The following is a 16505-nucleotide window of genomic DNA, read 5'->3' on the forward strand; positions in this document are numbered from 1 at the left end:
ACTCATTGATCCCTGAAATGTCTCTCACTCCAAAATCAGTATATGTTATAAGCTCCATTTTCATTAGAAAGAAACGTGTGTCTCTTTTGGAAACGTTGACCATTTCTAACGAGTGGAATAGTGACCACAGCCGCTTTTGAGTGTAAACTTGCAGTCGGGTTGACGATGAGCAGATTGGAAACTGACTGCTGAGCCCTGATGACTCTCACAGTTTTGTTTTTTTTTAAAGAATATTATTTTCGGGGCCGGTCCAGTGGTGCAGCAGTTAAGTTCACACGTTCTGCTCCTCGGCGGCCTGGGGTTGGCCAGTTCGGATCCCGGGTACGGACATGGCACAGTTTGGCATGCCGTGCTGTGGTAGGCGTCCCACATATAAAGTAGAGGAAGATGGGCACGATGTTAGCTCAGGGCCAGTCTTCCTCAGCAAAAAGAGGAGGACTGGCAGTAGTTAGCTCAAGGCTAATCTTCCTCAAAAAAATAAAAAATTAAAAAAATAAAAATAAACAAAAAAAGGAATATTATTTTCAAGCCCTGAAAAATTAATTGGAAGTTTATCCAGTTGCTTCTGAACATGAAGCATCTCATGAAACGTAGAGCAGTTTGACGCAGATGTTGCCACTTTAAACCATTTCCTGTCTCTTTGTATCTAGCTCTCAGTTACTGAATAACAGTATTTCTGGAGAGAAAATATCCTAGCCATTAACATCCCACCCTTGTTTCCTTTGAGTTCACAAGACAGTCAGACATTTTTAAGGGTTTTTCCAGGCGGTTAAGTGCTCCAAGCGGGATTCCATATGGCCTCGAGGCCTTGAATATGTCCCAATATTGCTATTTCCCATGCCTGTGCGCAATAAGTAACTTCTTAGGTTAGACAGGAAGGATGAAGCCAATATACCCCCATTTCTTCCAAAGCCACACCAGAGGTTTATGTTGCTAAAAATTCCCAGAGCTTTCAATTTACCTATCTGAACACCTGCAGTAAATTTCAGTGTTTGACAAAAGAAGTTATTCTAGGCCACATACCACCAACAATCATAAATGTTAAACTGACGTCTTTTTGCTGAAATAAGCAATGGGAATTCTCCTTGTGGATTCCTGTTATTCTGACACATGCTTTTTTCTCTAAAAGCTGTTTTTATTTCTCCTAGAATATCTTAAAAGCGTTGCTGGCAATGCCCTGCCCTTGGAGACCACCTTTTTTATTTTATTTCTTTGAGGGAAATTGTGTGTGTGTGTGTGTGTGTGTGTGTGTTTGTGTCTGTGTGGTCAGCAAACTTTGCCATTTTACAGCATCAAATACCTGTCACATATGAAGGAGACAGTAATTATGAATTATGGATCTTTTGCAATAAGTGATACAAAATTAGCTCCTGAGCCTATTTCCAAAGTCGGAGTGAATTTATGGCAAACTGGATATTGATGAAGGATTTCTGAAGTCTGTTGAATTTGTCTGCATAGCCTATGAATGAGGATTGGTCAAATAATTAAGTTGTAAGCAAATAGGTTTTTTCTTTATAAAAAATTAAAATGCATGGGATCTGGTCATTGCGAGTCTAGATTTGAAATCTCTCCTTTATGCATGCTTTCATTTCAAGTTGTGAATGATGTGTTTAAGCTCTCGTGCCAGGAGGCACACCAAACTCTGAAGTTACAAGGGCCATTGGAAATGCTTAGCATCAAATTCAGGGTGTTGACTATCTCAAAAGGAGTGAGGGACAAAGCACATTCAAGCGGCTCAAATGTGATTAAAACAGCTTATTCCTAAAGTCACTGTGTTGCTATGTTATTCTCACGCTTCTAATAGACTGTTATAGAGGGATGCTTTAGGGATCAGCAAAGCAATGCGCGGTAAGAACCCTCACTTTTCAAAGTGGGGTGCAGACCGCCTTGGTAAAGATGGCGTCTGCAAATTTGAGGACGCACAGAGATGCAGGGCAGGGAGGCTGAGCCTTAGAGAGGGCATTTCCCTGGAGAGAGTAGTCTGAGTGCTGCAGTCCTGCTCCTCCCGGAGCTGGCAGGGGGGCGGGGCATCTCCCTTTTAGTTAAACTGAGAGTGAGCTGGATTTTGCCTTAATTTGCATTCCTTCAAAATCAAACCTGGAGACAAGTATTCAAATATTTCTAGTTTATGAGGGAAGTGTTCCCAGGAAACTTTGCTGGAGAAGAGAGGGAGGCAGGGGAGGGAAAGAAGCCAAGAAAGGATGCTTTGGTAATTTCTTTTATTTTTTAAATTGAGATAAAATCAACATATCATGAATTTTACCCTTTCAAAGTGCACAATCCAATGTTTTTTAGAATATTCATAAGATTGTGCAACATCATCGCTATGTAACTCCGGAACATTTTCAACATGCGAAGAGAAACCCCATACCCATTGACAGTCCTTTCCTTTCCTCCCCAACACCTCTGGAAACCACTCAAAGTCTTCTGTCTCTATGGAGTTGCCTGTTGTGGTCACTTCACATACATGGAATCTTACAATACGTGGCCTTTGGTGACTGGCATGTTTCACCTAACATAGTATTTTCAAGGTTCATCAATGTTAAAATGTGAATTATTAATTCACGCATTTTTATGACTAAGTTTCCATTGTAGGGACATGCAACCTTTTGTTTACTTATTCATCAGTTGAAGGCCATTTGGAGTGTTTCTGCTTTTTGGCAATTATGAATAATGTTGTCACAAACATTTGCATACAGATTTTTGTGGACGTATACTTTTAATTATCTTGGATAAATACCGTAGAGTGGAATTTCTAAATAATATGGTAACTATACGTTTAACTTTTTTTTTTTTTAAGATTTTATTTTTTTCCTTTTTCTCCCCAAAGCCCCCCGGTACATAGTTGTATATTCTTCGTTGTGGGTCCTTCTAGTTGTGGTATGTGAGACGCTGCCTCAGCGTGGTCTGATGAGCAGTGCCATGTCCGCGCCCAGGATTCGAACCGACGAAACACTGGGCCGCCTGCAGCGGAGCGCGCGAACTTAACCACTCGGCCACGGGGCCAGCCCCATATACGTTTAACTTTTTGAGGAACTGTCAATTTTCTTTTCCAAAGTGGCTATACCATTTTATATTCTTATCAACAATTTTTCCACAGCCTCACTGACCCTTGTTATTGTCCATTGTTTTTATTATAACCGTCCTAATGGGTGGGAAGTAGGATTTCGCTGTGTTTCTGATTTGCATTTCCCTGATGACTATGATGTTAATAGTGTTTTCACATGCTTATTGGCGACTTGTATATCTTCTTTAGAGAAATGTCTATTCAAATCCTTTGCCCATTTATTAATTGGATCATTTTCTTTTTCTTGCTCAGTTGTCAGAATCCTTTATATATTCTGAATACTAGTCCCTTATCAGATAAACGACTTGCAAATATTTTCTCCAATTGTATGGGTTGCCTTTATTTTCTTGGTAGTGTCTTTTGATGCACAAACATTTTTTATTTGGATTAAGTCTGATTTCCCTTTTTTCTTTTTGCTTGTGCTTTTGGTGTCATATCTAAGAAAGTAGTGACTAGTCCAAATTTACGAATATAAATTTACCTTTTTACGAATATTTACGAATATAAATTTATGAATCTATGTTACCTTTTAAGATTTTTATAGTTTTAGGTGTTACATGTAGGTGTTACTTTCATCAACTTTGCATTATTCTTTGTATGGGTTGTGAGATAGAGGTCCAACTTCACGCTTTTGCATTTGGATATCCAGTTATCCTGCACCATTTTTGGAAAAAACAATAATTTCTTCCATTGATGGTCTTGATAAGAGGGTGAATTCATCAAGAAAACATTACAATCCCAAGCTGTATTCACTCACAATAGAGCTTCAAATTGTATAAAGCAAAAACTTTGAGAATAGAAAAGAAAAATAGGTAAATCTCTAAATGAATTCGGAGATTTCAATACACCTCATTAAATAATTGATATATCCATTAGGCATTAAATCAGTGAGTATAAAGAAGTCCTGAAAAATTCTGTCAACCAAACTGATCTATTCGAAATTTATAGAACACACAAGCCAACGGCAGAATGCGCATTATTTTTAGGTATACATAGGACATTTGTCAAGGTGGGCAATATTTTGGGCAACAAAACGAACCTCAACAATTCTGAAATAGTTGATATCACATAAGGTGTGATTTCACACCATTAGGAAACTGAAAATCAATAAGAAAATTTGGAAAATCACCAAATATTTGAAAATTAAACCACAGACTTCCAAATAACCCATGGATTATAGAAGAAATCTCAAGAAAGGTCAGAAAATATTCTGACTTGCATAAAAATTAAAAGACAATGTATCATGATTTGTGGGAAGCTAATAAAGCAGCTAAGAGGAACATTTACGTTATTAAATGTACATATTAGAGAAGTCTCAGATTCATTATCTAAGCTTCCACCCTAAGAAACTAGAAAAATAAGAGGAACTTCAACTCATAGCCACCAGAAAGAAGGCAATGATAAATATATGAACTGAAATCATGAAATTGAAAATAGAACAGATGAACAAAGTGAGCTAGGCAGGATTGCTTGATTGCAAAATGTTCAAAGTGTTAGCTTACCAGATATTGTATATTTATTATACCAGTAATTTATAATAAGTATCTGAAGGGTTGTATTTCTTTCCATTTAAATGTATTTAGTTCCCAACTCCTAAGATTTGGGTGTGGTTACAGCACGTATATAGGCATATGTGGGTGTATCTGTGTACATTTTGTCTACATTGAGCATTTACTGGTGTATACAATAACAGTGGCTTTGTAGTCTGCATTTGTCGGGTCTCTAAGAATCCCAGGCTTTCATCAACTTGAGAACATCATCTTTACAACAAGCCATCTCCAAAAAAAAGGACAGTGAAGTGATCTCTACTAGTGTCCAGATCAATAATTGGAATGAGCTGAATTGTCCCTATAAGGGTCACATTTCTACCTGGAGCCAATCACTGGTTCCAGAGAGTTGGGGTAATCTGATTGGCCCGTCTGAGTCACAAGCTCATCATAGCATAGGAGTTAAGATGATGGGTTCCGGATCCACAGCCTGGCTTTAAATCCTGGCTCTGCCACTTGCCAGCTGTATAATTTTGTCATTACATTTGCCTTGCCTCAGTTTCTTCACCTGTTAAGTGATCTGAACAACAGCAACCACCATGTGGACTTGTGAGGATTAAATACATCAATATTTGAATAGCTCTTAGAACAGTGTCTGGCACAAGGTAATAACTACGCGGCTTTTACCAATTACTGGAGCCACGCATTTCGCAGGTGTGTTAGTATCTCAGGGAGTCGGTAGAAGCGGTACTTGAAAGGAAGGATGCTGGGCAGAAGATAATAACCACGCCCACTTTCTCATTTTGTTATTTAACTGAAGTGTTGCACAGATTGAACGGTGTGGATGCTTCATTTTTACAGGCGAAGACTGTGAGCTTCCGCCATGTTAAGCTAGCTGCCTGAGGATAAAAGTTAGTGAGCAGCAGAGTTTGAACCCAAGTCCACGTGTAACCCCAAACCTGTGCTCCACCTCCTGCTGAGCATGCCTGCCGATGCCTGACCCCACGAGGCTTTCATCACCTTGGGCTTGTGATACAAACCCTGCTTAAAGCAACAGCTGAAAACACAACTCAAACTTCAACCAAAGTGCTTCCTTCCTCCAGAGATACAAGTAGATGATGTGTCACCCGGGATCAAAGGTGCCCTTTTGCTGTCACACGGCCCGGGCGCGGCACACATCCCCAGATGGCTCACTGTCGGGGTCGCTGTGAACACGAGGTCTCTGGAAGTTTCAACCTGGGGAAAACCAACCTTCATTGAAAACAGAGACACAGTGATGAAATCCCAAATGGTGCTTCCTAATTTTCTACATGGCCCAAGGCTTCTCCCTAATCCTTTATGAAATGGAGGAAAGGGCCCTTAAAAGGCTACAGGAAAAGCCTGATGTCTATAGGATATCTCCAAAGACATGCTGGCATCTTAAAATCTAACACCGGAGAATTCTTCAACTATTCTCAACCCTGATAATGGCATTTCCACACTGAGTATATTTTATAATGGACCCACTTATAACGCTCAGCAAAATAATCAGTTATGGATCAAAATGGACCCAATTTACTTAAAAATGTCTTTAGAAGACTGTGCAAAACTGACTTTCTGTAACCAAATGGTAAGGGTCCCTTAGAATAAAATTTTAATTTAGCCCCTTCATATTCTAAAGAAAATCTGGATTCCCACAGTCTGGGTCTTTGTCTTAGTGAAGCTATTGATTTAAGAATGCACTCCATACAGAGTCCTAAAGGTAACAATTGAGTACAATTACTTGGAAATTTTACTCAAAAAGAGTATCATCATGTCTCTAATTTGGATTTGTATGGTCAAAATTTATATATTTATTTAACAATAGTTAGGAAAATATTCTTTTTCACTTTAGGGTCAAGTATTAAGGGCCAAATATAAAGTCCAGACCCCATTTCAGGAAATTTAGTAGTATTCTGGGCTTTCACTCCCAGTATTTAATTTAGCTGTTTACTTGGCCCTGTAGCCAGACATTCATTACCGGGCTAGAAATGTTTGCTGATCTATTTTTATGAAAGAGCAGCAGAAGCATCTTCTTAAATAAAAAATACGGGGAGAGGAAACTGCCCCTGTGAAGCATCAGATCTTATCAGAAATCTCAGCTGTGTCACTGTCTCACCAGCTCCCAGGATGCCATGTTGTAACCCTCAGGAACAGCTGTCCCGAAAGGTTTAGAGATCTGCTTACAGGCAACTGAGGGATTTCCTCCCGTTGGGCTCACCATGTGTACATACAAGACCAACCGCCTGGGCATCTGCCAGTCTTAGCCATTCTAGAAATCTTCCTCTTGCTCACTCAAAAAAAACAGTAATAACTCAACCCACAGCAGACATCCAATCTAATTAAGAGCCTGTGCTGCCAAGAGGATGCTGAGCATATATTAGTGCAAAGTAGCGGTGGGTGTTTTCCTCAGCTTTATGCTTGCAGAAAGGAAACCCTTTCTTATTCTCGAGTCAGAGTAGAGAAAGGATGAGCTGGGCTCCGGCTGGATTGGAACCCCGTGTGTCTGGGCCAAAGTACAGTCCCCATCCGTGAGCCAAGCAAGTGCCTCATAGTAGGCAAGTTAAAGCTGTTCACATGCCCTTGGACAAACAAACTAGGTAACGTGGGTTTTCTCTGCTTTTATCTTGTCATATGTGGCCCTTGGCCAAACACTTCCAACATCTAGGTATAAATTCTCTAACTGCAAGGCGTGAGGGGTAATGCTGCCTGCCTGTGCTTTGTGGGAAGGAATGGCGGGGGCGAGTAGGCGATTACTCCACTGGGAGTACCGTTTTATGCTGAGATCTGTACTTGCTGCTCAGGAGCTGAAATCTCTCTTTGGAGCTGACGAGTCATCTCCCCGCCTTCCGCATTAAATCCGTTACCAGTTAGAATGAAATACTGGCTCTCTCAGGAAATTTGCTTTTGTTAGCTTTTAAAACTCCTCTCTCCGTGTCACCACCCCATCAAGGGTCCTAGTTGGGAAATCTGACTGCCAGTTCTGATGTCACCACTAACTCCTGGCGTCTCTCTCTGATTGCCAGACTCTGCAGCTTTCAGACAGCCTTGATGACAACCACTTCACCTCGTGTGTAGGCGAAGGATCGTTTCATGCTTGTCTGGGGCTCTGGAAACACTAGGCATTGCTCATGTTTAGGTGATTGCTGGGTAAAAATTTTCTGAATTAGATAAATTGTTATTAATATTAGTATTATTAGTGATACCAGCAGACATTCTCTGATCTTAAATAAATAGGGAACAAGGGATTGCTCACATCTGCTACGTATCTACAAAAGTGAATTTCATTGATTAAGAAGCTATTTTATATATAATGAAAAAGCTACTAATTTCTAGAGTATTTCTTTCACACATAGCCAGTGGTTCACAGACATTAATGATAGTTTTCCAGATTGTGGTAAATAGACGTCAGGAAATTTAAATGTGAGTTAATATGATACAAAATTTCAAAAGAACCAATCACCCAATACTTTTCATACACTCTCAACATCACCACTATGCTTTCTAGAAGTAATAGAATCTAGGGAACCAGCTGAGTACTGAAAGGCAGGATTGGGGATGCTTTTCTCAAACTGCACGAAAGCATAAAGATAAATCTTGCAAGAAATTGCAAGAAAGCATAAAGGTAAACATGGAAGATGAGGCATGACAGAATAAATGGGCCAGATGTGTGCTTCCTGAGTTTATATTTAGATACAAGACCCTGGTTTCAATTCTCCCATCTTAAAAAGAGACCAAAAATAATCCATGCTCTGTCAATGTTTATACGCTCCTACACAGTAGTCCTTTTCTCATTTGAGTATAAATGCAAATTTTAATTTGTGTGCCAACTTAAAGTTTATTTATATAAATGTAGGTAAATCATTGGAATGAAAAAAGACATTTTAAAGAAGATTTACCATCATTTAAATGCAGAAATAAATTACTATATAGGAATTACTTCTCTGACAAACACATGACCGTATTTAAAATTAAAAAACAAAGTATCTACTTTGCTTAATCTAACTTACTTTGTAGTTTATCAGATTAATATTTTTGATAAGGCTGCTTGTTTCCTTAAAGAAAAACAGTCAAATAATTTTCAGCTTAGGGGCGGGTTGATGAGTTTAGCTTTCTAATTCGTTAGGAACATGGCTCTCCTATGAGAACAACTATGCAATTACATTGAGAATATTACTCAGGGTTGTCAGTTGGTATAGAATAAGAAATGCTTCAAGAACTTCTCAAAAGATGCACTGTTTGGGAAGTGTCAGCTATAACACAGTGCTGTCGGCTGTGTAAATGCCACAGAGTGTCCTAACCTGGAGGTGAAGATTCCCAGTAGGAACGCGCTCGTCCATCCCTCCAGCGGCCCCAAGAGGCACTGTGCCCCTCCCAGGCCTGTGTGAGGCCAAAACCTGCTCTCTGAATCCCTCACCTTGCCTCAGGACGCCGCCACAAGTAGCCCGGAGTGTCCCCCATGCTTATCCTGATGTGCCCCCCAATCCTAGACAGTTCTGCATGGGTGGCGGCTCTGCTCCTATTCTCTTGGTGTGAAAGATGTAAGACCTCCCAGTTGGTTAGGACTCTTAGTAAGACAAGAAATGATAACACGGTTCCTTTAATATAATTTACTTCTTGAATACAATAGTCATATATTTTTATTTGAAAAATACATAAAAGAAAAGATTGCATTTAATGCCACCACAAGCCCACTGTTGCCATCTTGATGTCCATGCTTCCAAATGGGACATGGTGGTGACCCATGACGCTGTGCTTGTGTCATTTGGATGGGCTGCTGTTACCAAGATGACTTTCCCTTGGGGAACTGTGAGGAAGAAAACAAAGAAATAAACAGGACGGTTTCAGCAAACAATAAAATTGGGGAGACCATAGCATCCTGTGATGTGATGGACAACGCCTGAAATAACTTCGCTCTTATCTGGAGTCATCGGTGAAAACCTCTCAGAGGGGACCTTGGGCAGAGATCTTATGGATGTGAAGTTCTGACATGCTGAACTGAGGGGAAGAGCATTCCAGATACAAGGAACAGCAAATGCAACAGCCCCAAACCAGCTTCAGCCTGGCCTGTTTGAGAAAGATGAAGCAGCTCATTTTCCAGGCACATAAAGAGAGGGAGATGGGCAGTGCAGATTGGAGAGGTTGGCTGGAGTTGGTCGTTTTATTATAAGTGCATTGAGAAGCTTACGGTTTACAAAGCTCACTGTGACTCATGTGTGGAGAATGGTTTGTTGGGACAAGAGTGAACCCTGGTAGAGCAGAAAGGAGTCTACTGCAATGGTCCAAGCATAGGAAGATGAGAGCAAGGAGTAAAGCAGTAGAAGTTCCGATGGAGAGAGGAGGACCTTCTAGTGGGTGACGTGATACAATTTGTAGCTGCGTTGGGTGTAAGGGGAAGGGAATTGCAGGAATCATGGGTGATCCACGGACAGACAGAAAAGCAGCGGAATAAAACTGGAAGGGACCACAGGACATGCTGTGGGTGGACTGAGGGAGGAGTATGCAGTAATGCCATACCAGGCAGTTCCAGAAGCGTTTCCAAGACCATGCATGGTGTTGTGACTTAGATTGAGAAGATGACCAGCAGAGACACTGATATGCCCATCGCAGCACTGATACTCCCATTTTAGCCACAGCAGGCACTAGGCAGCGTAGGGGACAAAGGTGAGGTTTGAAGTAGAATCCATGAGAAATAGAAAGGGAGAGCCCTGCCCCTTGACTGCACGTCTGCTCAGCTCCTCAGAGGACCCATCACAGGCTGCCCAGTCCCTCCCTCTTCTCTTCAGGCTCCTCAGTCTTCCTGTCCTGCCTAGGACCCAGAGCCCAGCAGGCACAAACTAAGAGTCTGCCCTGAAATCCTGGGAAAGATGGCGAGATGCCGTTTTAGAATGTAATTAATCAGGGGGCCAGCCCCGTGGCCGAGTGGTTAAGTTCGCTGGCTCCACTTCAGCAGCCCAGGGTTTCGCCGGTTCAGATCCTGGGCGTGGACATGGCACTGCTCATCAGGCCATGCTGAGGTGGCATCTCACATAGCACAACCAGAAGCACTCACAACTAGAATATACAACCATGTACTGGGGGGCTTTGGGGAGAAAAAGGGGAAAAAAAATGACTGGCAACAGTTGGTAGCTCAGGGGCCAATCTTAAAAAAAAAAATGTAATTAATCAGAAGAGGGGGACACCAGAGCAGCAGAGCATAGCAAATCCCAACTAAACACCTACAGCCACTAGGGAGGAGCCTTAAAATCCCGAGATAAGCCAGGAGTGATGCAGTAGGGAGGGGTGGAGACTGTGGCATCAGGAGAGCAAATTCCCTGTCTGACTGGGACAGTTGCACACAGCTCAGGATTATTCTGAGAACATGAACCCAGAGTTACCAGATTTTTCCTCCCTTTTAAGAGAATCCTGAAATACAGATTTTTATGTTAAATACCATGATTTTTAAATATTGGTCAATAATTGCCCAAATTAATACTCTGTATGGACTAGAAAGCTCCTACCCCTGCAGACTTTGCACCTCTGCAGAGGGAGTTCAGGCCACCTCATTTTAGCACACACATTCCCTTGACTGAGGATCCCAGAACCAGAAAGCCCCCTCTGTAGGAAACGTCCTTATCGCTCAGGGACCATATGGCCTGGTTCGCCTGGGGCAGCCACAGTTCACAGCCCTTGTCCTGCCATAGTTATTACCACGGTCCTTTCCTTTTCTAAAGTGCCCTGCTTTGGAGGATCTGCGTTATAAAGTTCTTTCAGAGTCTACTTCCCTCAATGGGTTGAACATATCATTTGATTTAAGAGCCTTTTCAGAAATGGGGTCTGTCTTAGTCCTTTCGGGCTGCCATAAGGAAATACCGTACACTGGGTGGCTTGTAAACAGCAGGCATTTACTTGGCATAGTTCTAGAGGCTGTATGTCCGAGAGCAAGGCTCCCACAGACTCAGCATCTGGGGAAAAGCCCGCTTCCTGGTTCATAGACAGCATCTTCCTACTGTGTCCTCGCGTGGCGGGAGGGGTGAGGGAGCTCCCCAGAGTCTCTTTGATAAGGACGCTGAGCCCCATAAGGAGCAGGGTGCCTTATCTAAGGCGGAGCAGAGGCGCGGTGGTGGAGGCAGGATTCGAACCACGGACGTCTTGCCGGTGAGGGTGGGGACTCTAACCGAGGAAGAGAAGGGTGGCTGCCCACAGCTGGGAGGGAGCCAGCACTGGCGCTGGGGTAATCTGCTGAGAAGGGGGATGATGGTGGTGGCGGCGGCGGGGCCTGGTCCTGCGGATGTTGGGTCACGCTCCAGCCTTGAGAGTATACGGTGCACAAATACAGCCCAGCTGCGAGGGGCAGGGGAGAGGCTGCTCCTGGTGCCTACAGAAGTGCGGGCGACGCGGCTCATTCTGTCTCCTCTAGCCATGACTCATGCAAACACAACTGGGGTCCCTTCGTATCTCTGCAACAGGAGAAATAAAATTCCGGGAGGATGGCAGATCTCAGGGCCTTTTGTAATCAGTCAGTGTTATTGCTCATCTAAAGTTTCTGCTAACTTTTTGCACTAGTTACCATCTAGTTATAAATAGTCTTGCACTATTTATAAACTTTGAAATTTCATTTCAGCTTTTCTCAACACAAACAATTTTGATTCTAACAGTAGCTCAGGACCTGGCAGGGGAAAACTGCGTAGTTCCACAATGTGAAAGCATAACCCGGCCTCGCTCATAATTTCCCACAAGTGACCTATTTAGATACATATTTTTTTCTTAAAGAAAAAAATGAAATATGTTCATTCTTTTGCTCCTTGGGTTTCCAATGGATGGTGCTTATGTTACGTTTCTGGTGAAAATTTTCCGCAGTGGAGGCCACGAAGAAAATGGACATGGAAAAACTGAAGAGCATAAGTACACATACATTAGCGGTTTTGTTAAAAAGCTATCAGAAAGGAAGAAAAAGTAAAACCAGCAGGATAAAACATTTATATATATATATATATATATATATATATACACATACTTTTTTTATTGTTGAGGAAGATTGGCTCTGAGCTAACACCTGGTGCCAATCTTCCTCCCCAAACATCTGTTGCCTCTTCCTCCTCCTCCCTTTTTATTTTCTTTTCTCTCCAGAGCCCCAGTACATAGTTGTATATCCTAGTTATACGTCCTTCTATTTCTTCTATGTGGGATGCCACCATAGCATGGCTTGATGAGCGATGTGTAGGTCCACGCCCAGGATCCAAACCAGCGAACCCCAGGTTTTGAAGCAGGGTGTGCGAACTTAACCACTATGCCACCGGGCCAGCCCAGCAGGGTAAACCTTCATTGATATAAATTGCAGCCACCTGCTTACCCATTTCCAAAGGCAATGATTTTGTGAGTCAATTTCTCCCAAGAAGTGTTGTCAAAGCCTTTGCTGTTTAAGCTCTGACCTAGCCCAGCCCATGTCACTGTGTCAGCAGCAAGTGGCCACCTGTAAGTGGTCAGCCTTTAGGGTCAAAAGGTGTCCAGCTGAGACTGTTTAAGATAACCCGTTTTCCAGGTGTCGAGAACCAGGAGAATCCATTGTGCTCATGGTTATTGACTTCGTTCCTGGGGACGAGTCTGCAAGGTGCCGATTTGGCCTGTCACTGATTACAGGATGGCTTATAGGCTGAGCCAGAGATGAGCAGAGCTGGAAGGAGTCGTGTGTTTTAAAGCTGCTTCCAGAGGGTGAGGGGGCTCACACACGAAGGGCGGTCCACGGCCGGCACAGAGTCAGTCTGTAAAATACACACTTATCACAGCGACTCTCATGTAGGACCCACAGGTGAGAAACAGAGAAACCACATCTGAGTATTTTCTATTTGTGATAGTTTTCTCAAAATGCTACACAGGTCAGTTTAGTAACTGAGGGCACCGTGTGGGCCCAACACACACTGATCCATTTTATATTTGATTGGAAAAGACAAGTGGACATCTTTCTCCCGGGATGATAGGACTTTAATGATTTTCGTTTTGTTTGCTATTTTTTCTAAATAAATGTTTATTGATGTATTAAATATCTTTTAAATAAAATAAATAAAAATGTTTTTCAAAAGGAAGGCTGGAGGTCACTAGTTTGCAAAGGGGAATCGGAGGCCTGGCTGCGTGCTCTGATGCATTCACATCTCACTTCCCGCTCATGGGCTCGGAGGCGGGGCGAAAAACGATGCTCTTCGTGACTGTGGTTCATTCAGGCCAAATACTACCACCTTCACGTGGGTTCAGGCCTCACATGACCTCATTTTTTTTCTTTATTCCCTTAAAAGGTGCAGATACGTGAATCCTTGCCAAGTGACTTCTCACTGTGGGGGAGACCTCTAAAGGAGATTGATGATCATTTCCTGATGTTACTCATCAGAGATTCAGCTACAACTGTGACCACAATAAGCTCGTCTCTGCTTGATGTCATGTGGGTGAACTTCACATGATGTCTGAGTCGTCTGTAATAGACGGATGCAGCTTTGAAAAATTAGTACCATCACAGTGCATGGATTTTGCATATTATTTGTAAGGATGTATCTGACTCAGTTGCCAGGTTGATAATTGTGGTTGTGTTTCCACATCACAACGAACCACTCCAATTTCTTTAAATGACTGTGTGCAATATGATTTGTCATAAAATGATCATATTTAGCCTGGAAAACTCAACTGACAGATCACAAATCATGTGTGTGTGTTTGTTCGTTTTTTTAAATATAAAATAGAATTTCCTCCTCTGCCTAAAAGTACTTCTTGATTTGGTCAAGGAATCTTGAAAGAATTCTATTTGTCCACACTTCAAAATCAGACTTCATTTAAAAAGAAATTATCATTTCACTCGCCAAAAATCTCTCTTTCGCTGCTGCTACAGACTGAATGTTTGTGTCCCCGAAAACTCTAGGTGACAGCGTTAGGAGGTGGGGCCTTTGGGAGGTGATTAGGTCCTGACGAGGGAGCCCTCGTGGTGGGATTAGGGCCCTTCTAAGAGACCCCAGTGTGCACGCTTGCCCCTCCTACCACGTGAGGTCACAGCAAGAAGGCAGCTGCCTGTGAACCAGGACGCCGCTCCACCAGACACTGAATCTGCTGGCGTCTTAATCCTGGACCCCCAGCTCCAGAACTGTGAGAAACACACTTCTGTTGTTTATAAGCCACTCAGTCTGTCGTATTCTGTTATAGTGGCCCAAACAGACTAAGACAGATGCTAACAGATTAATGTTGCTTTATGGGGGTCATGTTTAATATGAACAAAGAGCTCAATTTTTTAGGTGAGACATGACCAGAAACGGAACTTCCACAGAAATGCAGGCTTAGATTAAGGAAGCTGTTAAATGCCACCTGTATTGTTTTTCACCTGAAGGGCAAAGATTGACTGCAGGTAATTTTTAAATCTGATTTGGTACTCATTAATAAGTCCTTTTGGTAGCCAACACTTCTAAACAATATCTTTCTTTTTCCTTTTCTTTTTTTTTTTTTTGAGGAAGATTAGCCCGGAGCTAACATCTGCCATCAATCCTCCTCTTTTTTTTTTTTCTTTTTTTTGCCTGAGGAAGACTGGCCCTAAGCTGACATCCATGCCCATCTTCCTCTACTTTGTTTGTGGGACACCTGCCACAGCATGGCTTGATTAGCAGTGTGTAGGTCTGTGCCCAGCATCTGAACTGGTGAACCCTGGGCCGCCAAAGCAGAACACGCAGATGTAACCACTGTGCCACACCAGGCCAGCCCCTAAACAACATCTTTCTTTACCATCTCCCCATCCAGTAGAAAACTAAGTTGTGCTTAAAACTATTCGAAGCTGTTATTCTCTTGTTGCCAATACTCAGCAACCATTCTCTCCTCCCATTTTACCAAACATGATGTTGTTAGGCTACCATGTTCCCAGCCCAGGGGATCAATCAAGACCAGTGTAATCCAGTTACTGTAACACTCCTCCCCTCCAGTGATTGGCCTTGGGGTCCACATGTCCTCATTTCTGGACAATGGGACATAAGTCAGAACTGGTGAGCTCTGGGCAAAAATACTCTACCTGGTTAAAAAAAAGAATACGCCAGGAGATCTCTTTCACAAATCTTTCATTCTATACTGCTTTGTACAAGGTCTGTGAGAATGTGATGCCCAGCTTTCAGGCAACCATTTTGTGACTGTGAGGCATCAAGCATTAGGGGAAAATTAACAAGTTGAGTATAGTAGAACGAAAGAATCAGCTTCTCAAAGAACCAGCTTTTGTTTCACTGATTTTTTTCTTTATTGCTTTTCTTTTTTATTTTATTGGTTCCTAGTCTGATCTTTATTATTTATTTTCTTCTCCTTACTTTGGGTTTCATTTGATCTTCTTTCTCATTTCTTTTTGTTCCTTTCTTAATGTGAAAGCTGAGATCATTCATTTGGGACCTTTCTTCTTTCCTAATATAGGCATTTATTGCAGTAAACTTTCCCCCAAATAAACTATTTTAGCAGTGTCAAGCCAGTTTCAATCTGTTGCATTTCATTTTCATTCAGTTCAAAATACTTTCTAGATTCTTGTTTGAGTTCTTCTTTAGAACTGTGCTATTTGATTTCCAAATGTCTAAGATTTTTTCATAGATCTTTCTCTTATTGATTTCTAATTTAGTTCCCTTTGGTCAGAGAATATAATTTGTATTATTGATTCTTTTTAAATTTGTTGAAGCTTTTATTATGACCCCAAATATGGTCCATATTGATAAATGTTCCATGAGTACTTGAGAAGAATGTAGATTTTCAACTTGTATCAATCATTGAAAGAGGATTACCGAGCCTGTCTCTCTGTCTTCTGTCCCTCTGTCGCTCTCTCTCCCTCTTCCTCTTTCTATTCGGACTCTGATTCCCAGATCTAGCAGAGACCAAGGACACTGCTGACCTAAACACGCCTCTGTGCTACAGGAGTGCATCTCGCGATGGAACCCAGACCAGTTAGGTCCCAGGTCTCC

This window comes from Equus asinus, chromosome 8, assembly GCF_041296235.1.
Source record: "Equus asinus isolate D_3611 breed Donkey chromosome 8, EquAss-T2T_v2, whole genome shotgun sequence".
In the NCBI taxonomy this organism is placed as follows: Eukaryota; Metazoa; Chordata; class Mammalia; order Perissodactyla; family Equidae; genus Equus; species Equus asinus.